We start from the raw sequence: 24,794 nt of genomic DNA, 5'->3' as shown, positions 1-24,794 counted from the left end.
CCAGTACTTTGGCCATCTCATGAGAAGAAAAGAGTCCTTGGAAAAAACCTTGATGTTAGGAAGGTGTGATGGCAAGAGGAGAAGGGGACGACCGAGGATGAGATGGCTGGACAGTGTCTGCGAAGCAACCAACATGAACCTGACGCAACTCCGGGAGGCAGTAGAAGACAGGAGGGCCTGGCGTGCTCTGGTCCATGGGGTCACGAAGAGTCGGACACGACTAAACGACTAAACACACAAAGCTAAAAGAGTGTTTCCAGTCAAGGTATGCATTGTGCAACTGTTCTGCCTCATTCACACAATTTTATGGGAGTCCAGATTATATTTTCTTGCACTTGTAACCCTCCCATGTTTTTTGCCACTTCTTCTGAACTCTTTACAGATCTCTTCAGGAGATGAAGAACAGCCAGACAGTGTGCTAAGAACGCTTCAGCTTGATGTATTTTAGGATGCAGCACCTTGCCTTAAAAAGGAGGTTTTGTGAGGGTGAGTGTCTAGGGACGTAATGAGCTGTAGTCAGTAAATTGTACTGCATTGTATGTTAGACAATGGAAAAAAAGAGAATGTTTCGACACTCCCTTCTTGGAGAAGTAGTAGACAAAGTTGCACTGAGTTCAGTTAGGCTTACTTCCAGGTAGAACTTGAAAATATGTGAAGAATGAATATAATGATGTACTAAAGTTGTCCATTAAATGAGCAATGGTAGGACAATGTTTTGGGATCTCTCAATCATTCTCTTCATTCTTAAAAATAAATTTCCAAGCTCTGTTCTCAGGTAATGTAGGTATACGACTTAAGAAGGAGAATCAGTAGGTGTTAAATCAAGTATAACACTTTGTTTAGAATGTTGATAGGTTTAAAATCTTCTGGATAGCTCAGTGGTTTAGGTATATGGCTGCAGAGCCAGAGGCTGGGAGTTCACTTCCCCACTGTGCCTCCTTGATGGGGACTGGACTTGATGATCCATATGGTCCCTTCAGTTCAGTAGTTCTAAGATGATGATGGATGATGATGATGATCTGGTACACAACTGGAGGTTGTTCACATGCTCAGATACAAGTCATCAAGTGATAAGTAATTGAGTGGTGAGCTCCTGAGTGATAGATAAATCAACAGAATATTTCTTCATTACTTTGGAAAGAAATAGTAACGAAGGGTGAATTTTCTGCTACTTGGATCTATTTAAAATAACTAGTAAGGGACAGGAAGAGACACCTCATGGCTGTGGTACCTGTTGGGACAGCAAGGGGCATATGAAGGCTTCTGAAGCTGGATGGACAGAACATCTGAAGCAGAAAGACATGTAAAAGAGTGACATTACCTTACTTTGAATCCTTGTGTAGGTTTCTGCTCTCGTGTCATTCTGAACTCTAACTTCCCCTGTAGACTGCTTCTGAGGATGCCTTTTTCACTTACCCTTTTTGGGCATGGGTGTGGAACAATGAGAAATACTTAACTGCAGAATAGAGAAAAGCAGCTGGATTGCTCAATGAGTTATGTATCTGGATGCAGAGCCAGAGGCTAGGAGCTCAATTCCCCACTGTACATCCGAGAAGAGCTAGCCTGTGTGGCCTTTGGCAAGCTGCACAGTTCCAGAAAAAGGGAGCAGTAAACAATTTCTGAATAATCAATACTTAGACAATCCTGCAAAGGGTTTCCATTAAGTCAGAATTCATGTTCCTTCCATAGCTAAAATATTTCTGTTTTGTTGTAGCCCCTGTTTCTCCTTGCCTGCTTAGCTGTTATCTTTCATTTAGTGTGCTTTATTTCAGGCCTGTGATCTGATGGGACATCGGACGGAAAGCATAGATTTAATAAGTAAATCTGATTAGTTAGGCACCTATCTGTAAGGAAATCCCATTATAGGAGGAAAAATGGAATAATTATAGGGGATATATGCATTCTGCTTAATGTTTAATTTGATCCTCAGTCTCCTCCCATTCAACCTCAGGTTCTAGCAATATGAGACAGGACTTTTCACTTCCTCTCACTGCATACATAATATAAACTTTCCTTACCTTTTACCTGAAACTGAAAAGGCTCAAATCAGGGCTGGCCCTACCATGAGCCACTTCAGACAGAAGATGCTGTGTACTACACTGTACAAGCCCTTCCACACCTATTCTTGCTTAAATACCAGATTAGCTGCTTGTCAGAAGTTCAAGAGAAATGGAACCAGCCTGACTTCCTTTGGGAAAGAGTTCCACAAATAGGATTCGGCTACAAAGCCCTCTCCTGTGCACCCACCAACCTAAACTCTCAGAGTAATAAAACATGCAACAGAGACTATTTTGGAAATCTGAGATGCCAGAAAGGTACTTAAGGAAATAGGTGATTTTTTTTCAGATATCCTGGCCCCAAGCCATATGAGGCTTTACTGATAAAAACTAGCACCTTCAGCTGGAGAATAAACTGAAAACCAATGCAGTTGGTTTAAGACCAGTGTTATACAATCTCTGAAATGGATGTCAGACCAGTCTAGAAGCTGCATTTTGTACTAGCTGCAGCTTGTGAAAGGAAGGGAGGCCTATGTAAATAGCATTACAGCAGTCCAATTAACTATGAATTTTACAACCCATTTTTCTGCTCAGGTGCTACAATTTCAGATTCCCTCAATGTGCATAGTTTAGGGCTCTTTCCCCCCCTAACTTTTATGCCTTCATATGCATAACTTATTTAGATTTATTTAAATAGAGGCACAGTTATGATTTCACTGCCCATTTGCTCAGTCTGACAATATCTTTTTGGACACCATTTCTATTTTTGCCTTCACCACTCCGAAGAATCAGATATTGTTAACAAATCTGAAAACTTCACTGTTCACCTCTAACAAGATCACTTATATCCAAGGTACAAAATTTCAGGTCCTCCAATACATATCTTTTGGGAGGGGCACACGTACGCCTCCCCTCTGCTGTGAGAACTGTCAATATATTTTTATTCTCTGTTAACGGGAGTAGGGGCTTCTCTGTGACATTTCAGCTCCATGCACTGAGGAGCTTCAGCAGTTGTGCCATAATATTGCTTAAGGCTGACATTATTTAACTTAGAAAGAAATGATGGGATGTGAAAATTGAAATGCAAACCAATGTTAAACAGGCTGTTAATGGTAATTTATTAGTCCTCTGACAGTAATGTATTGCAGCCTCAGTATATGGCAGATTTTACAAAATTTCAGTCACCAGTTATTTCACACACACAAATTTGAAGGAAAGATGTGAATCAAAATTTTGATTCGGATATCATGTATTTCTTTTCTTCTCTTCCTTATATCTCTCTGCAGATGTCGTTCCAGATGATGAGAGAACTCAAGCAGCAAATGAAATATTTTCCACTTTACTAAAACATACAGCAAGGATCATGAATGCACTCATTAGTTTGGTGTTTATTTCGAAATAAAATGGCACATCCTTAAGATATTTTCTCAATTATTTTCCCCCAAGCTCAGGGGAAAGGAAACAAAACAACAACAACAAACTGATGAACTTAGAATGACATAAAGAAGTTTTCCTATTCTCCTATAAATGACCCCATTTGCCTACATTGCCTTTTCCTTGATTGGATTTAATGGATGAGATAATTATTAGTTGAATTGATTTCCAGTTGGGAAGATCAATTTTTCATATCAGCAGACCAAGCTGAGAGGTACATATCTTGCTGAGACTTAATATTTCTAGAGACAAATGCTTTTAAAACCATATCAGTTTGCCTGAAACATACATTGATTTGCTAGAAGGAGCATCTTGATAAGACTAGTGTCAGTGTGCTGTCAATATCAGAAAAATTGGCACAAGTTCAGATATATGCATATATTTCAAACTCATGTGCATGTATGCATAAATATACACACTCATGGATAGGTTACTTCTCTGAATTCTGAAATGCATTGGCTAGGGGGGTCAGGTCTGTTACAGCTGCCTACACTTCCCTGAATCATCACCCTAAGGCAGTTGTCTCACTCTGCCTAATATCTAGGACAACCTTGCTAAGCACATCATTTCCTCAGTGATTAACAGTGATCCTGTCTCCAAATTGTGTTTTTAAACAAATATTCAGACAATTTCTGGTTCAGGATCCGTTCAGGATTCAAGTTTTTCAGGCTGGAGAGTTGATGAAGATTTCGCACAGCAAATGTATGGGACTGTGCAAATGCAATGTGATGAATACCTCAAAGGGCCTCTGCTTGTTTTTATGCTGTGGCTGCAGAGGTGTTTTTCAGTGGAATCCCGACTGTGGCCATTGAAAAGTAAGTCTGACTGAATTCAATGGGACTTATTTCCAGATAAAATGTGTTTAGGGTTGCTATATTAGTCCTGGCCTGCTTTTCTGAACTAGCAATTTGGGCCCCAGAAATCCTTTTGCTCTGTTCTGTTATCACTAAAGAAACATGCTGGGGCACCTGATGAGTAATTGCTCTCCCTTTTTCTCCTAGAAAATGTTAACACCATTCACTGTAATACCATCCAGAAGTAATAAGTAAACCCCACTCCATTACAATAGCAAGAACAAGTGCATTGCTTTTAAGTGCAGAAGGGCCGCTAATAGCATTTTAATGAACATGGGTTTCGGATGACTCTTTGCTAAAAGCAAGACTGGGAACAGTTCCCAGAATTATTTCCTACCTAATTTCCAAGCTGACAAGAAAGCTTACATGTTCAAGTATCCATTTACACTTCTAATATCCTAGGGTAATTCTTTAAAAATTACAAGTTAATATGCTTGTAATTAGAGGCTCTTTGGAATGACTGAATCCTCCTGCCACATTTGTTTGCAGAACATTACAAAAACTGCTGTTCCCTCCCCACCTCCCCAGAACAGTTCCATAGAGTCCAACAAATGGGGAACTTCTGTACATGGGTCCCCTCCTGTATATAGCAGTCCTGCTTGTTTTGAAGATGTTAAAACAACTGGATCACATATAAAACATGTTAACTCCTCATTGGTGTTCACGGTACTAACTCACAATTAACCAGTAAAAATCCTTGCTAGAGTGGCCCCGATTCTGGAAGCAGCAATCCAGTGGCATTTTTAACTACTTAAAACTCCCCCCCCCGCCATGTCCTAAGACTCCCAAAAGCTTCCCCAGGACAAAATGTAGCCCTAGGGGGAATAGGAAGCTTTGAATTAGTAGAAATCAAATGTTTCTAGTACCTGATCTGGATTACACAAGCTAAAAGTTATGTGACAGGATTTTGCCAAATATTTTGTATACAAAATAGGTTTGATGGGTTTGATGCAGTGTTTGATTTTTTTAAAAAATAAATTAATTTTTTTTTACATTTTTGGACTTCATTTCCAAGGATCCCATTTGTGGGTGATCATGGAACAAAGGAAAGCTAATTGCCTTAGAACAAAGGAGTCGACAGCACGGGTGTCCAAACCAGCGGAGCTTACAGGCAACACCCTGAGAGCTCTTTTTATTGACTTAGCACGAGTTACATAGTATGTTGTTAGAATTCAAATAGGATACTAGTTACCTAATCGTAACTAGGATTGGATGAAATAACCCTTTGATCTTATGCTCTACCTCTAAACAAAAGGGCAGAATAAGGGATTACCCCACCTGCTGGCAGCTGCCACTTCCTGCCAGGAGTGTATGCACGTCACTGGAACAGAATGCAGCTACAACCTTTAAGCAGAAGTTTCCCACACACCCATTGCCAGCTTGTGGGAGAAAACTTTCTGAGTTTCAAGCTCCAGGCTTTCAAGGTAGGACTAGGAAAGACTCCTGCTTGAAACCATGGAGGACTGCTATCAGTCAGCTAACAGAAAGACTAGCAATGTGTCTCAGTGTAAGAAAGTGTCCTGTGTTTCTTTCTTTTAGTTGAGATATTCGGGATGTGTGAATGGGAAAATTAAAATTAATATTCTCATTTTATTATTTCCATTATGTTACTAATCAGATATGATCAGTGACCTTGTGAGGCAGATACAAGAGATCTGGGAGTGCTGAAACACCATTGTACAATGCTTCAAGACTATTTCCAAGGGCGACTGACCGCCCCCCTCATTAGAGGCTCTATGGGAAGAATACTCATTTCCCTGGGTGGACTTTCTCTATTGTTTTTACTCTAATGGATTCCAAATGTGGCTATCACACCACAATCACACACTCAGACTGCGGGTAGGGGTATCTGCCTTGGATATCAGGGTGCTGATTCTGAGATCTTGCAGATCATCGGCATCAAAGCCTAGCTGCAAGTTTGTGTCGCCCTTCCTGATACCAAGACGAAGGAACCCTGGACTACCCCGGGAATATTTGTGGAACACACAATCTCAGATTCAAGCCACCAAAACAAGATCTTTTCAGGCCTCAGAATACTCACCCAAAACACCACCACCTCTGGAGATCCAATGGTCCCTCAAGCAGGTGAGTGGTTTGTTGAGTCTGAGAAGGAGGTCCCGGGTCAGGCTGTCTGGTGGACTAGACACATCAGGAGAGCTCCACGTTCAAACAGGAACAATGCTGGCAGGAGGTCTGCAACCACGTCATCTCTCCCCGTCGTCAAACACAACCTGAGAATCTTGTTCAGTCAATCATCAGAGGGGTGATAGAAAGTGGTTTTGAAATCACCTCCTCAAGCCAATATAAATGCTGCCCACATTCCCCACCATTCTGTGAGCCAGATATAAGAGATCTGGGAGTGCTGAAACACTATTGTACAACCAGGCAGTTGAGATTGACCACACACAGACTCAGCACATTAAGAACAAGCACTGTTTTATTTCGAGTGATATTGCTTGGGTTTCTCAAGGAGTGAGGGACCCCAAGACAACAGTGTGACGAGCTTTTATGCCTTTTAACCACAAGGAAATAAAAGTACAAAAAATCCTCATTGGCTGACAAGTAGGTCAAGGGGGTTATCTTATAGGGTCTCTACCTAAGGGACAGCAAAGGGGCAGGTATTTCTAAGTATTCAGGAGGCAGGATATCCGTGGTCACCAGACATAAAGCACAGGCTAGCAAGCTGGTACTTTCCAAGCACCAAACTCAGAGAGACAGAGAAAAGCAAACTATTTCTTATATTTTAGCACAGGCACTTATTTTAGAAGAATACTGTTTTGGGGTCTCGTGGAAGCGTCCGTCAGCATCTTGCATTTTCATGCTTACAACCTAATTGCTGCCTATCAGAGATGAAAAACAAAATACTGCTTTGGACTACAACTAAGCATTAGATTTTCAAAATTCATAGACTACACCCCGCAGAAGTCTGCAGGAACTCAATCTCCATCCACACTTCTGGGAGCTTTAATTGAGAAATCAAGGTGTTTCCAAGTTTCCACTTTTAAACTGTTAAAAACCTTTCCCCCCCCCCCATATACATTGTGAGACTCCCAAAGCCTTCCCTGAGACAAAGGGGAGCCCTGGGGAGCCTTGGAACCTAAAATGAGGGGATAGGAAGCTGTTAATTAGAGTAAATTAAATGTTCCCAGTGCCTAATCAAAGTTATGCTGGGTACAAAGTTATGCAGCAGAAATTTGCCCCGTGCTTTAGATGCAAAATAGGTTTACTTGGTTTGACCCAGTGGTGTAGTACAGAAAAGTTTAGGTGAAGGGTTTATTTTGAAAAAGCTTTTTAGTGTTATGACATGAAAAGGAGTACAACCTGAATGTTTTTACCTTCTGCTGAGCTATTTTGGGTGTAGGCATAAGGTCACCCAATTTAGAGGTGTGATCTTTCTGTCATTATGCAGGAACCAACTTGTGTTTTGCTAGGAAAAAGGCTTTTCATCAAATTCTGTAGAAGTCTCAAGTGAAAACCTGTAAGAATTACCAGATGAACAGACTATACAGATTCTAAGGTTGCCCAAAGGATGGGTCCTAGTCTGCTACAATGGGTTATTATCCTGTTTCTCTCAATAATTGTTTCGGGAGTTAAGGCTGCACTATTAAATATATCAGTGGAACCAGTTGCATCTGCTTGAGATCTGAACTGTGCAGTTAATGCCGTTTTAATGATATTTGGTTTGTCTCAAGAGGTGATACTAAATGTAGAGTAATTACAAAGAGGGAGGCAAAGCACTCTGCTCTATTTGTATGTTCGGCACATAAGCAGTGAGTCATATGAACAATTCCAAATGAACTTTCAGTATGGGGGGAAAACCAGATATGTAAATGAGGATAATCATGATATATATTTTTAATTCCTATTTTTTCTTTAGGTGCTCAAAGTGGCATCTATGATTTCCCCCTTTTATCTACACAATAGCCTTATGAAGAGAAGGAGGGTTATTAGCCTATAATTACTCAATAAGCATATTGGTTTATTTCTTCTCAGCCTCAACTCTGGCACTCTAATCATTACACTGTGCTGCCTTTTGTCTGTGTATATCACTGTGCAGCTTTCAAAACTATTCAGAACATTTCATGTATATTATCCTGTAATATACAAGATAAGCTTGGAAGGTAGGTCAGTATAATTATCCACAAGTAAATAAATTACAGAAAATTTTAAAAAAGCTTCTGTATCAAAAAGACAGGTGCAGAATGTGTCAGGCTTGCTTACAACTGAGGACCAGTCCAAAAAATGTCACTGTCATGGCTAAAGTTTCCATATGAATCAATTGGTTTTAAGTATGGAATTCATGAAGCTGCTTTTCTGTGAACTCATGTTGTTTGAGAGCTGCACAAGAATGCTCAAGTATCAGAGACTGTGTGGGTGTTTACAAGCAACAGAAGGCTAAATCCAATTTAAGCTCCAACTAGAGAAGACATATTGAATGAATGTGACTTGTTAAGTCAACCGTTATGTAATTGATTCAGTGGATCTATGGTATTTACGGCTAAGAACTGGGTGTAATCCAACCTTGCATTTTCCAAATGGTTTTTCTTCTGGAATTTTTTCTCTCCAAAAATATTTGCCTGGCATCTATATGGAGTATTTTGGCAAATACAAGTACCTTGGAATTTGGCTACACAAATGGTTAGATAAAACCATGTAATAAAAGTTAAAATAGAGAAGGCCTGGAGCAATTTCTTTGAGATGAAGGAAGTACTGGGCAAAATCCCATTACAAAAAGCCACACTGGCATAAACCAGATCTGGTGCTGGAAATATTTAATTTAAATAAATGGAAAGCTTTCCCTCCCCTCTTTTCAGGTTCCAGGGCTCCCTAGGGCTCACTTTTGCCAGGGGGAAACCTTTGAAAGTTTTGGGACAGCATAAAGGGAGATTTTAATAATCAACTCAGAATTCAGTTTATTGCATAGTACACAGGCCTTTGCAGAATGCACAATATAAAATCAACACAGTACAATACAATATAAATTAAATTGAATTTTAATAATCAAAAATCAACACTAGATCTCCACTGGCAATCCCTATGGGAAACCTTCAGTTAGTTTAAGGTAATTATTTCCAATGCTGGATCTAGTTTACACCAGCATAACTTTGCACTGGAAAGCTTTGCCCAATAAGTAACAAAAATGTACAGTTGCTGTTGCGAATGTGCATTGTATGATGTTATGAATTCTCTGTTCTGTTGTACGGCACAGAATGCTGGACTACATAAATAAGACAGAAGCATTTGAAATGCAGATTTATCACACATTGTTAAAGACTGAGACAATGGCCAACAAAGGAGTACTAGAGCAAAGAAAGATAAAGAGTCTACTCTTCTGTAAGGTCCAGTGATTCAAATGGGTTTACTCTAGCTGCAGTTTACTTTAGCACAAAGAGACCCATTTAAATCAAAGGAAATTATGCATGACTTACCAAATCCCCACTGATTCAATGGGCATACACTAGTGGACTTAATACATGGAGCAATATAACTTCATATTATATATGATATAATAGAAGTAGACACAATTGAGTGGAATGTTTTTACTCATGTGAAAGAGTAATTATGAAGCAGATTAAGAAAGTAGTCTTAGATATATCTACTAGGAAATACATCTAGAGTGGTCGAAATGACTAGATAGGCGGGGTATAAATACAATCAATCAATCAATCAATCAATCAATCAATCAATCAATCAATCAATCAATCAATCAATCAATCAATCAATCAATCTTACAATGTTTATTAGGGTTCCTTCCAGCTATGTGGCTGTGGGGCTACCTCATTGCTTTTTCTAGACCTTAGGCTTGGTCTCTGTACATATAATTCAGATCCCCTTTTCTACATTAATGTGTCTTCACTGGCTAACTGTAAATGACAAATGCTATAAATGACAAATGCCACATTCAAAGAGAGTGGCATTCAAAGAGAGGCCACCTCCCCATCTTGCTGCCAGTTGCCAGGCAGCAGTTTCAGAGAAGCTGGTTACTGTAGCAGAATGAATGAGGAGAGCCTTAGAAGCTGAAAGCACATTCGCATTCTAGCGATACAACACCTTTTGAATTTTGTGCCTGTTTCTAACACCTGCTTTGTGACCCCCTTCTCATAAAATACTATCTGCAACCATTCAGTCTGATCTTCAGATTATACCCCTTTGGACAATTGTTCATAGATTTTACATATATCTTCTATGTTAAAAAGGCCCAATAGCATGAGTAGGAATCCTGTATGGAAAAAAAATTACAATAGGGATTGAGCTGCAATGTCCAGCAGCCCTCAGCAGAATAGCCAATGAGAGAGGACAAACACTGCAGCCCAACATCATCCGGAAGCTCTCCCACCCGCTGCTTTATGGAAAGTATTGGGCTACCCATTCTGTTCTTGATTAAAGCCCCCTAAGGGGCAGAGCAAACCTATGTCATCCTATGAACACTTTTTGGGATGGTGCTTTAAGAACAACATTTCAGGATTGTATCATAACAGACTTCAAAGTCCATAAAACCATTTCACCACCTGGTGAATCTTAACTGATTGGAAGATGGGAAACAATCCATAGTGAGGAAACTGGTACTTACTAAGGTCAGTAAGGACAGAAAGGGAATGACAGCCACAATTTTCTCTCCCTCCCCCACCTGTTTTGCCCACAGTTTGCCTTTATTAGTAGTATTTCTCTCAAGGGTTTAAAAGCCAGTGAATCACCATTGTCAGTGCTGGATTACTGGAGTTCCTCCTATCTCCAGAGTAATATATATTAGGGTATATGTACTAATATGTACATATATGTATAATAGGCTATATGTACTAATATATAAAATGTACTATATATTAGGGTATATTAGTGCATATATTACTACAACACAGAGACTATAACAGTATCAGGTTTAGTGGGATATTCTGTTGAGTTGTAGCCTAAGAAAGTACAGTTGTGGAGGAATTGGAGGTTGATGGGAGAAATGCTGGAGGAGATAGTACAACATGTATTTAAGTATACAAAGCTGATCTCTGAGCAAATGGGGAAACAGGGATGTTGCTCCCTAGACAAATTAATCTAATAATTAAGTGGCCCACTGGCATTATCTAAATGTGTCTAAATGCAGGGTGTGGCCCAGGGCCATCATCCTGTTACAAAGTGGGAAAAGTGCTCCACAATGGGCAGCCCAATCATTATGCAGTGCCTCTCAGCCTAGACAGAAGCCAGTGGTGACATGCCTGACCTTTCTGAAAGGCTTGCTAGCAGGGAAGGCCACGTGGGCTTAGAGAATCTTGTGAGACCTCCCCCAGAAACGTTCAGTCTGTTTCTTTACACTCCCTGTAAGAGCTCTCACTCCATAAAGTTTCTTGGGAACACCCTTTCCCATCTCTGCCAATTTCCCTGGTTCTTCTCTTAATTACTCCTTTCAGAACATAGTCTCATAACGACTTCTGTGAGGACCAAGCTTTGGGAAATAACCTTCTGCCATCCTCCAGCCAGGGCCCAAGTTGATTATAAACTGCTTTTACAGCAGCAACAGTGGAAGAATCTCACACTGCTTAGCGGAGGGGCCGGCCCTGAAAGCTGTCATTTATCACCTTTGACTTGTCTGTTTTTATCTGTCATGTCAACAGGCAACTGCAGGCATTATTCATTTCTTTTTCATTAAGCAGAGAAGTGCTATCTGATATATTTTTCTTTAAACATCCAGTTAGGATCCTGGGGGTTAGCTAGCTTCATCATTAAATTTATGATGTCTTTATTGCGACTGATGAAATTACTGGGTGGCATCATTATTATTACCTAGGGTATGGCAATGTGATACTCCCCTGCTAAACAGAAGAGAATTTGTGTCATTTTCTGAAAGCTCTGGGGGTGAGGATGGGAGAGGCAAGGAAAGTATGTGACTCGCAAATTCAAAGCTTATGTCTAATTTGTCAAACTGACCCACTGAGAACTCTTACCTTTTGGAATGCAAATTCTTTCTTGCATACTCTGTTTTCAACAGTGTGCATGTTTCCAGAGGTCTGAACAAATAAACCTGTTTCAGATTTAGAGATAATAACTTTATTTAGAGATAATAACTTTACAGTGCCTTCAATACTTTGGGATTGTATCACAATAGACATCAAAGAGATACAAAATATATACAGTGGTGCCTTGCAAGACGAATGCCTTGTGGGACAAAAAACCCACAAGATGAATGTTTTTTGCGATCACTGTGGTGTCTCACAAAATGGCTTCCTCTATGGCCGTGCTTCGCAAGATTAATGTTTTTCGCAAGACAGATGCCTCGCAAGACGAATGAATTTTTTTTGCCTTGCGAGGTTCCCATAGGAATGCATTGCAATGCATTCCTATGGGAAACCGCTTTTCGCAAGATGAAAATTTCGCAAGACAGCTCTACTCGCAGAATGAATTACTTTAGTCTTGAGATGCACCACTGTAATACCATTCTGTCAGCTCTTGCTGGTAATTAGCAGAGTCTTGGTAAAGAAATAACACGCACACACACACTTCTTCTTGCAAGACACATGTATTTACAATATGTACAAATATACACAGCAGCAGTCCTTTGGCGTAGGAACAATATAAGCGGAGGCAAAGTAATGGATAGAGGAGAAGGTAGGAGAATAGAAAGAGTACATCATATACACACAGTACACAGGGACATGGTGGCGCTGCGGGCTAAGCCGCAGAAGCCTGTGCTGCAGGGTCAGAAGACCAAGCAGTCGTAAGATCATAAGATCGAATCCACACGACGGAGTGAGCTCTTGTCGCTTGTCCCAGCTCCCGCCAACCTAGCGGTTCGAAAGCATGCAAATGCAAGTAGATTAATAGGGAAGGTAACAGCGTTGGTGGGAAGGTAACAGCGTTCTGTGTCTAAGTCGCACTGGCCATGTGACCACGGAAGATTGTCTTTGGACAAACACTGGCTCTATGGCTTGGAAACGGGGATGAGCACCGCCCCCTAGAGTCGAACACGACTGGACAAAAATTGTCAAGGGGAACCTTTACCTTTACCTTTACACACAGTACACTTATATACATACAAGTAGATGCTTCAGTCCAATCAGGACAGGTGTTGCATCATCCTCAGACACACCTCTTCAAAGTCACTGTGACTCAGCACTTCTGAGTCTGCACAGGTGAACATTATGGCAGCTTATTATTTCTACTGTCTTGACCTGTTCAGGCCTGTAAAATTATCAATGTTCTGACACTTTCCCCCTAACCATACCATTCAATACTAAGCAATGTACTCTCTTATAGTTAAAAACTTGGTTACTGTATCTCATGACCTTTCAGCCTGTCTTCATTATAGTGTGCTACTATCTCAAGATCTCATTTAAATACATTGACGGTTATTTTGACCCAATCAAAGTTTATTGGAGACAATGAACACTGATGTTGAGGGGGTCAGAGAGAAGTCTAATGACCACAGCAGATTCCTATTTAACAATACATTAATTTTACTGATGCAACAGTTAAGATGAAGAGATAAGGGCCTTTATCTTTTTTGTAGTTTGTTCTTCACACCTCCAGAAGATTTTGCACTGAAGGGACAAAAAGAGTAGGGTATTAGTGGTGTATGAGATCTCACAGAAATTTCTCTGTGTTGCTATCAGTTACTAGTACTACCACCTTTTAAGATAAGCTCTGAAAATATGGCTTAAAATAAACATATGAAAAAGCTCAGTAGAATTTCTAAAAATCTTAAAGATCCACTTAGGAGTCTTGAGGGAGGGGATAAGGAGGCACCCTTGGGAGAAGGGGCTCTACATGAATGCGGAGAACAAGAAAAAGTTCCTGATACTTGTCAGCCTCAGAAGCTTTAGCCATGGGCCAGAGGATAGCATTCTTGAGGCTGGTCTTATGGCCAACATTGGGGTTAGGGTTAGGTTAAGGGTTAGGGTTTGGACAGGGGCCCATCTAAATGACCAGTATAGTAGAATAAGGATTAGGGATAGCATTTGGTTTTAGGATTGAAATTAAGGTGAAGAGTAGAAGGGAGGTCTTCTAAATCAGAGGTCGTCAACCCCCGGGCCGCGGCCCACTGCCGGGCCGTGGCTTGAGCCTGACCGGGCCGTGAAAATAGACCTCCGCCCCCCCGCACGCACTCCCCTCCCCACAGTTGGTTTGCGCGCACTCTTGTCAATGCCTTGTGAGCGCTCCCTCACCGCTTTATGCAAGCCCCCGCGTGCACAAAGCAACTGCGGGGTGGTGCGTGCATGTGGGGGGATTGGGTCTGCCTTTGCGGCCCGGCGGCAGCGGCGAATGGGGTGGGGGGAGAGCCAGGAGGCAAGGCAAGAGCCAGCTGCTCTCCTCCCGGCAGCGGCAGTGGCGACGGGTTGGGGGGTGGTTGAGGAGGAAGAGGAAGGCCTGGGCACTCTCCCCTGGCAGCGGCGACGGGGTGGGGGGTGGTGGAGAAGGGGAGGAAGACGAAGGCCCGGGCGCTTTCCCCCTCCCCTGGCAGCGGCGGCAGCAACAGGGTGCGGGTGGTGGAGAAGGGAAGAGGAAGGCCCAGACACTCTCCCCCTCCCCCGGCAGCGGCGACGGGGTGGGGGGTGGTGGAGAAAGGCCGGGAGGAAGAGGAAGGCCTGGGTGCTCTCTCTCCCCCACCCCCCCCCCCCCCGGCAGCGGCGGCGGCGGCGACAGGGTGCGGGTGGTGGTGAAGGGAAGAGGAAGGCCCGGGCACTCTCCCCCTCCCCCGGCAGCGGCGACGGGGTGGGGGTGGTTGAGGAGGAAGAGGAAGGCCCGGGCGCTCTCCCCCTCCCCCGGCAGCGGCGACGGGGTGCGGGGGTGGAGAAAGGCTCTCTCTCTGCCCCATATCTCTTTTTCTCTGTGCCCCGTTTCTCTCTCTCTTTGCCCTGTGTCTCTCTCTGCACCCTGTCTCTCTCTCTCTCTCTCTCTCTCTTACTCTCTCTGCCTCATCTCTCTCTCTCTCTCTCTGCGCCCCGTTTCTCTCTCTCTTTGCCCTGTGTCTCTCTCTGCACCCTGTCTCTCTCTCTCTCTCTCTCTTACTCTCTCTGCCTCATCTCTTTCTCTCTCTGCGCCCCGTTTCTCACTCTCTGCGCCCCGTGTGTGTCTCTCTCTGCACCCTGTCTCTCTCTCTCTCTTACTCTCTCTCTCTCCCTCATCTCTCTCTCTCTCTGCGCCCCCTTTCACTCTCTGCGCCCCGTCTCTCTCTCTCTTACTCTCTCTCTCCCTCATCTCTCTCTCTCTCTGCGCCCCCTTTCACTCTCTGCGCCCTGTGTGTGTCTCTGCACCCTGTCTCTCTCTCTCTCTCTCTCTCTCTCTCTCTTACTCTCTCTGCCTCATCTCTCTCTCTCTCTGCGCCCCGTTTCTCACTCTCTGCGCCCCGTGTGTGTCTCTCTCTGCACCCTGTCTCTCTCTCTCTCTCTCTCTCTTACTCTCTCTGCCTCATCTCTCTCTCTCTCTCTGCGCCCCGTTTCTCACTCTCTGCGCCCCGTGTGTGTCTCTCTCTGCACCCTCTCTCTCTCTCTCTCTCTCTCTCTCTTACTCTCTCTGCTTCATCTCTCTGTCTGCGCCCCGTTTCTCACTCTCTGCGCCCCGTGTGTGTCTCTCTCTGCACCCTGTCTCTCTCTCTCTCTCTTACTCTCTCTGCCTCATCTCTCTCTCTCTCTGCGCCCCGTTTCACTCTCTGCGCCCCGTGTGTGTGTCTCTGCACCCTGTTTCTCTCTCTCTCTCTCTCTTACTCTCTCTGCCTCATCTCTCTCTCTCTCTGCGCCCCCTTTCACTCTCTGCGCCCCGTGTGTGTGTCTCTGCACCCTGTCTCTCTCTCTCTCTCTCTCTCTCTCTTACTCTCTCTGCCTCATCTCTCTCTCTCTCTGCGCCCCGTTTCTCACTCTCTGCGCCCCGTGTGTGTCTCTCTCTGCACCCTCTCTCTCTCTCTCTCTCTCTCTCTTACTCTCTCTGCTTCATCTCTCTGTCTGCGCCCCGTTTCTCACTCTCTGCGCCCCGTGTGTGTCTCTCTCTGCACCCTGTCTCTCTCTCTCTCTCTTACTCTCTCTGCCTCATCTCTCTCTCTCTCTGCGCCCCGTTTCACTCTCTGCGCCCCGTGCGTGTGTCTCTGCACCCTGTTTCTCTCTCTCTCTCTCTCTTACTCTCTCTGCCTCATCTCTCTCTCTCTCTGCGCCCCGTTTCTCACTCTCTGCGCCCCGTGTGTGTCTCTCTCTGCACCCTGTCTCTCTCTCTCTCTCTCTCTCTCTCTCTCTCTCTCTCTTACTCTCTCTGCTTCATCTCTCTCTCTGTGCCCCGTTTCTCACTCTCTGCGCCCCGTGTGTCTCTCTCTCTGCACCCTGTCTCTCTCGCTTTCTCTCTGCTTCATCTCTCTGTCTGCGCCCCGTTTCTCACTCTCTGCGCCCCATGTGTGTCTCTGCACCCTGTCTCTCTCTCTCTCTCTCTTACTCTCTCTCTCCCTCATCTCTCTCTCTCTGCGCCCCGTTTCTCACTCTCTGCGCCCCGTGCCTCTCTCTCTTTTCCTCCGACTCCCCTTGCCCAACATCTGCTCTCTGCCTGCTTCCTTCCCCTTCCTAGCCTCCTCCGTTGTTCTGTGCATTAGTTCAGGGTGGATTAGTTTAGTTACAGAGATGACAGAGACACAGCCTGAGTTATTCCTCTTTTAGGTATTGTGCTCTCTTAATTTTCCCCCTCCTCTCTTCCTTTATGTGTGTCTGTAAGTATGTGTGTGTCTGAGGGGGAGAAAGAGAGAGGAGAGTGTGTGTATGTGTGTGCCCCCCTCTCCTTCCCCTCACTTTTCTTCGCTTTCCTCCTCCTCCTCTTTCCCCTCCCCTTTCTTGTGATTGTGCACAAGCAGAGTGTCTGCATGTGAATGGATTTCTCTTTTAAGGTGGGGGGGGGGAGAAGAAAGAAGAGGCTTGTTTTTCTGTAAAATAGGTTACTTGTTAAATTCTGAAACTATGGATTCAAATAGGGGGTTTGGATCCTGGAGCTCAGGCTACATATACAGTATGCTTTGTATTTCAGATTACAGGGCAAACTGTTTTTAATTCATCTCTAAAGCTGTCTTTCCCCACCAAATGAAGGTTGCATCAGATCATACACAAGAACTACACAGCAGGCATGCATAAACAATTGTGTTCTCCCCTGTTTTCTCTCTCCTTCAGTCACTATCCTAATTAAACACGATGCTCTGGATCATTACTAATCTCTTTTTCATCTGTACCTCACTTCCCATCCTGTCCATGTTCACCTGCACCTGGGAAGGGGTTTCTAAGTGCCCTGTTTCATATATCGGACATCTCTGGGGCTCTTGTCTTTGATCTCCCTGTGAAGGCTGCAAACAGGACCCTTAATCTGGAACCAGGAGAACAGGAACTATTGGCCAGAATCCCATTGGACTGTATGTTTTGTGTAACTTGCCAGAGCTAATTGTGGCTAGTTGAGGAGGTGCCAGGGTGGGTCTCAGGGTTGGTTGCATAATTCAGAGCATGAACAGGGCCATGACCAAGACTTGTCTGAGCACCTTGTCAATTAGCTGCAGTTCGCTGTAGCAAGTCATGCAGACCTTGCCCACATACTAGTAAGATTCCGTCCATTGGCTGAAATCTTGTGCAGTTACACAAAAGGCATAAGTTTTAGATACAAACCCAAAATGTGGAATTTTCTGTAGACATCTGCTGCTTGCAGATAACATCTATGGAGATTTCTTAATTAAAGGCAATTTGTGTCTAAATGTTGTAATTTTGCATTGGTGTGCAACAGAATTTAAGACATTGACATATTTTACTTAACATTCCTGAGCTTAGTGGCACAATGTGCTGCTGTGCTGATTTTTAAATTAAGAGCTACAGTGGATATAAAAAGTTTACACACCCCTGTTAAAATGTTAAGTGTCTGTGATGTAAAAAATGAGACAAAAATAAATCATTTCAGAACTTTTTCCACCTTTAATGAGACCTATGAACTGTACAACGCAGTGGAACAACAAACAAATCTTTCAGGTGGAGGGAAGTAAAAATAAAAACTGAAATAATATGGTTGAATACGTGTACAAACCTTAAATTAATACTTTGTCAAAGCACCTTTTGATTTTATTACAACACTAAGCCTTTTTGCGTTTGAGTCTATCAGTATGGCACATCTTGATTTTGCAATATTTGCCCACTCTTCTTTGCCAAAATGCTCCAAATCTGTCAGATTACAAGGGCGTCTCCTGTGCACAGCCCTTTCCAGATCACCCCATGTATATTCAATTGGATTCACGTCTGGGCTCTGGCTGGGCCATTCCAAAATATTAATCTTCTTCTGGTCAAGCTGTTCCTTTATTGATTTGGATGTATGCTTTTGGTTGTTGTCATGCTGAAAGATGAAGTTCCTCCTCATGTTCAGCTTTCTAGCAGAAGCCTGAAAGTTTTGTGCCAATACTGACTGGTATTTGGAAATGTTCGTAATTTCCTATACCTTGACTAAGGTCCAGCTGAAGAAAAACAGCCTCAAAGCATGATGCTGCCACCATTATGCTTCACTTTGGGTATGGTGTTCTTTTGGTGATGTGCCATGTTGTTTTTGCACCAAACATATTTTTTGGGATTAGGGCCAAAAAGTTCAACCTTGGTTTCATCAGACTATAACACTTTTTCTCCACATGCTTTTGGGAGACTTCAGATGTGTTTTTGCAAAATTTAGCCAGGCTTGGATGTTTTTCTTCGTAAGAAAAGGCTTCTGTCTTGCCAGTCTACCCCATATGAAGGATACGGGTGATTGTTGTCACATGTACCACACAGCCAGGACTTGCCAGATATTCCTGCAGCTCCTTTAATGTTGCTGTATGCCTCTTGGCAGCCTCCCTGACAAATTTTCTTCTAGTCTTTCCATCAATTTTGCAGGGATGTCCTGTTCTTGCTAACGTCACTGTTGTGCCATATTTTCTCCACTTAATGATGACACTGTCTTCATTGTATTCCATGGTATATCTAATGCCTTGGAAATTCTTTTGTACCCTTCTCCTGACGGATACCTTTTTAACAATGAGATCCCTCTGATGCTTTCAAAGCTCTCTGTGGACCATGGCTTCTGCTGTAGGATGTGACTAAGAAAATGTCAGGAAAGACCTACTAGCATAGCTGATCTTTATTTGGGATTCCTCAGAGGCACTTTAAATGATGGCATAACATACTACTGCATAACAAGTACTCCCACGCATGGATGCCCCCCCCATTCATGGACACCGGTGGTGGCAGCCCCCCCCCCCCGGTCCTTGGAAGAATGGTCTTCAACAAAACCGGTCCCTGGCATTAAAAAGGTTGGGGACCACTGTTCTAAATGACTGGCTAGATTTAGTGTTTGAGTCAGGGTTCGAAGGAGGTTTTTCAAATAACCAATGCAGTTATTCCTCCATATGTTGTAAATGGAAATTCACATTTTTATGTTAAATGGGAGCCATACATATCATGTTTTAGAAAATGTCTGCATCTCTCATAAAATATACCGTATTTTATATTTTTAAGAGGATTAAGAATATAGTTGTAAATAGAAAATTAAGTCTCCAAGGGCACGATGATGCTTACTCCTTACTTATGCTTACATATTTAACAACCAGCCCCATCTAAATGTACTGTTATAAAAGAGTTAGGTTTTAAATATTTGTTTGTCATTATCATAACCTTTATTGGCATAAAAGCGTACAGCACGCAGCAGTCCTGAGATAGGTGGGGGAGTATATACCCTGTATGAAACAGATCAGAAAGTTTCAATGTGAGCAGAGTATAGTGGTACATTGTTAGTTAGTACACGGTTAACACCTAGCCATTGTCCATAACCTGTATTTTATACAGAAAGGAATAATTAATTGCATCCAATAAGATTAGACAGGTCGGTTTGTTAAAAATTGAGTTCTATGCCGCTGAATTAAAACCTAATAAATGTGGCCCTCTGTCTGGTGTAGATTTTATTCACATTGAACAGAAGATTGTACAAAATTGACTCCTCCACCCATCTGGCAAAACTAACAAGGATCGATTCCAGGTTTGGAGAGGGAATGTTACTGTACATTGCACAGTAGAGAAGCATATGCTCCAAGAACTCTATGAACCTGGAGTTAAAAGGGAAGAGCTGTGTTTCCAGAGGTTGCAAATTAAATCTATCATATAAGACATTGGATGGAAGTACATAAAATCTGGCTAGGATGAAGGCCTGCTGCTCATATGGGCTCTCTATGAGATGTAAATCTGGCTGATTTATTGACATATTATGACACTTTTAGACTTAAAGGTGAGCATACTTTGTGGGCTGATGCAAAGAGCTTGCCTTTCGATGTCCAGGAATCTGTCTTTGAGCAGTCTATAAGACTGAGCAAAAGGTAGAGCACCCAGCTGGTTAGGGAGATACCTGTGGTCCGCGTGCCTTTTGTATGAACAGTTTTAAACTGGGAGAATGTAAAGAATCTGACAAGGGACCCCTAATTAAGGGGTCATTGGAGGCCACAAAGCATATTCTCAGTCAGTATTTAAAGTGTCTCAGCCACAGTTGTGTCCCCAATCTGATTAAGCCAGGCATAGAGCTGCATATGGCACACAATAGGCCACAGCAAAGATATTATAGAGGAAAGTGGCCTGGAGCCTTTCCACGGAGGAGCTGAAGACAACCAGCCAGACTGGTGAGCCATATAACAGCTGGGAGACAGCCTTGGCTTTGAATACTCACAGGGCAGCCGGGAAATGTTCACTGAAAATGTGAAACCTGCTGGATCGCGCCCCCACGGAATATCTGAGATTGAGATTTCCAGCTCTGACTGAATATGATTATTTTAGATTTGCCATAATTAAGAGTTAGTTTGTTACGGGAAAGATGGCCAACATAGTTTTCAATTAGTCATCTACCATAAGGCCAATCTTAGTATGGGAAAGTAGTACCATATTGTTGGCATATAACAGGATGGGAACTGCCTGGGAGCCCAGTCTAGGACAATGACTAACAAACTCCGACAAGGAAGGAGCAAGATCATTAATGTATATGTTAAACAATGCGGGGGCAACGACACGACCCTGTTTAACACCCCTATTAAAAGGGACCTGTTCAGGGAGGATGCCATGACTGGATAAACAAATGTGACATGTGTTATCCATATGCATTCTATGGATCAATAGTAGCAATCTCCTGTCTAGACCGGCATCTTGTAACTTTTCCCAAAAAAGTTTGTTTGTTACTGGGTAGGAAATTATAATGTATTGCTATTCCTTTCAGGTTTTGCATTCTTATTCGCACATAGTGTTATCTGAAAATGTCACAAATTGATACAAACATTCTCCACATGCAAGTAGCTTTGGAACAAACATTCACACATTCTGGAAAACGAAGTGTGGATGAAATGAAACAGGTTCATTTCTTAAAAGGAGAGAGGAAACTGGAGAACATTATGAGGAAAAAGACTGAAGCAGTTAATTTGTGTAACCCTTGGCCCCAATTGATCTTAATTCCTTGTGACATCCATTCCTGTTTGACTGAACTAATATGCAGGGAGAAGCTAAACTATTTATTGCCATCCCATGCTTCAGATTTTTGGACATACTGCTGTTATGACAGAATCTACCAAATCTCCTTTGGTTTCAAAAATCTACTCAGATATTAAAATGAAATGACTCTGAGCTTCTGTAATGATCTGCATAGAAATCCTCCAGTTAATTAGCTAATTTATGCAGATGATAATGAAGAATCTAATATATTTTAAGTCATAATCATTACACATGTTATGGTCTGCATATTGCTCCATCCATCAACATAATCCAGATGCAGGCTAACCTTTTCTTAATTTAAAACTGCACTTTGCACATTAGGAACTGCCATGCCTCCCATTTCACAAGAACAGCAGCATTCCTAATAAACAATCCTTAAGTCAACAAACCAGGTGCTCTAGATTTAAATTTCCTCATCGTCTGCTTCTTATAGCCCTCGGGTTCTCCTCTGGGAACACTCATTTTATGAGAAAGTGAGAAACACAGTTTTTTAATCATGCCGGAATCTACAAATTATCATTATATAATGTAAGCAGGCTATTTTCTTTTCAGTTAATTGTGAAAGGGGAATCATTTCATCACTTGGTTTATTTATCCATTAGCTAAGTTATGATTGCACTTTTCCTCCAATGATTATGAGGATTCTCCTGTTCTCCATTTTGTCCTCACAACATCCCTTTAAGACAGATCAGGCCGAGACAGGCTCACTGTCACCCAATATGTTTTATGGCTGAGGGAGGAACACCCAGACCAACTCTTAAATCACTGCATTCCACTGGTTACTTCAACGGGAAAGTTTATTTTTCAATGACACTAGAAAAAGGTGGACAACAAAAATATCCATGGTCTCATTAAGAACTCCTTCTAACTATGTTGGTTGTGATGTAGGCAACCAAATCAGGCTGACTGAAGGTCTGAACGTGTTCCATGTAACAGATTTGACCTCCCACACCCATGAGCTTGCCGACACCTGGCTCTTGGCACCTTATGTGACTGTGGTTATAAAATGCCCATCTAGGACTTCCATTTCTGTTTTCACTGCTCTAATGCCTATGCCTATCATCAGTGTAGTTGGATGGGGGAGGATATCCCTTCCCTTTACCAGGAGCCATGGATGGCAGTAATAGGAAGTTCTGGGCTGGGATTGATTATCTATCCAGCACTAACCAATTGTTCTTTCCAGTCTTTGCTTTCAAAGAGAGCTCTGCCCCTCTGCAAAGTGTTTACCTCTCTGTAGTCTGTTGGTTTCAATTGTTTGTTTGCTGTTGGTGGGTAGGTATGTGTGCAGTAAAGAGAGCAGCATACACACCTCAAGTAACTGTAAATAAACCATTAAAATCTTTCTCCTAAAGATGTCTCAGAGTGAGTTGCTGAGACTTTAAGTGCCAGTTAATGAGAAAGGGATGGGACTCTGAGGAACTTGGAGCTATCCTCCTTTATGAATCTCTGTACTACTTTCATGCAGCAAAGGGAATTTTACCAGAAATTCAAAGCTCTGTAATCAAAACGGCTATTCATTCACTGGTGGGGAAGAAGGCCAACCCAGAGTGCAGGTAGAGTCCAAAGAAACCATGTGATTGCATACACTTACATAGAGGCTAAATGAAGGAAGTTCAACAACAAAAAAGCTCTGAAGACCATTGTTTGAAGGATGTTTACAAAAGATTATGGAGATGCCTACAAACAGAACATTTTGAAAAAAACCAGGCAAGTGTGGCTTCCATAGGAAATTAATATTTCAATACTTGTTGTTTACATTCAAAGTGTGATCAGATAGTGCCTTATCTTGTGTTCTGAACCACCTTTAGCTCAACCAGGTTCAGTCTGTTTTCTGGTGATTGTATGATATTCTGGTAAATGTGAACCAGCCTGATCCTTTTCCATGGCTATCTCTATCTCCTAGTCAGGTACTAAACACCTTTGATGACTATACTTAAAACAGGTAGTTACCCCAAGTGTTGTTAACTACTAATCCTTTTGTTATGCAGAGTGAAAGCAGAATATGTGATCATCCTACTTTCAGTTCATGGTAGATTTATCTAGAATATATCTCTATATGAAGATTATCTCAGTGTATTCACTCCTGTCTGATTTTCTGTCAGATTTCATTTTAACCGAAGAAACTTGAGTCTTTGGATATAACAAATATTATTGATTGATTGATTGATTGATTGATTGATTGATTGATTGATTGATTGATTGATTGATTGATTGATTGATTGATTTGATTTGATTTGATTTGATTTGATTTTTATCCCGCCCATCTGGTCTGGTCGACCACTCTGGGCGGTAGTTCTTTCAGTTCTTTGATGCTGTTGGAGTAAAAGACACTTAAAAACTGTACCTTGAACTGACTCAGTAGGAAACTGTTCGCTATGCAGGAATTTATCATTTTCATTCCAAAGAGGCTGGGATATTGGGGGCTAACTTGTCAAATGCCTGACACTTTTGATTTAGCAACAAATTGGTGTTTTTTTGTTTTTGTTTGTGTGTGTGAAATGTCTTTGGCTGGGGGGGAGATGAACTGGACTTGGGTTTCATGCTGTTTTCTTCTCTTATAGTGTTCTCTTATGTCTAATCTGAAAATGTTAAATACTTTCTCCTCCTCCCACTGATTCCAGGAACCTAATGTGAAGGGCTAAACAGAGTTTATAACTAATCCAAACACACTGGTTTGTGGGAGGTGATGAGATGCCCTGATTATTCCCTTCTTTAGATTTAGATAAACCTATAGATTTATATGTAAACTAGTACTGATCTGTATTTCTTATAATACATAAGAGGAATTCTGTATCAAAAGCATGTAGGTTTGTGTGGAAAGACTTTAGTCTTCTACTGGTTGCCATTAGCTTGTTTATTAGCCTTTGTGAGATGGGATTAATCATGACAGCTGACATACAAATGTTTAAAACAAACTCACTAACTCATTAACTTCCTCATATGAATCCACAAGTTACAAACTAAAGGTTGTTTTTCAGATATGGGCTTCATGACATGTAACTACATATAATAAATAGCTTATCCCTGGACTACCGAGGAAGAAT

General features: G+C 42.2%; 1 long non-coding RNA gene across 1 annotated transcript; it reads left to right on the top strand.

Annotated features, from left to right (window-relative positions):
* The first annotated feature begins 382 nt into the window (after positions 1 to 382).
* Positions 383 to 3,415, top strand: LOC144583223 (uncharacterized). The gene is made up of 2 exons (XR_013536891.1): positions 383 to 486; positions 3,284 to 3,415. It is a non-coding gene; the product is annotated as an uncharacterized LOC144583223 (long non-coding RNA).
* The last annotated feature ends 21,379 nt before the right edge of the window (positions 3,416 to 24,794 follow it).

The sequence above is a fragment of the Pogona vitticeps genome, chromosome 5 (genome assembly GCF_051106095.1).
Source record: "Pogona vitticeps strain Pit_001003342236 chromosome 5, PviZW2.1, whole genome shotgun sequence".
Lineage (NCBI taxonomy): Eukaryota > Metazoa > Chordata > Lepidosauria > Squamata > Agamidae > Pogona > Pogona vitticeps.
This window is presented reverse-complemented; position numbering and strand designations above follow the sequence as displayed.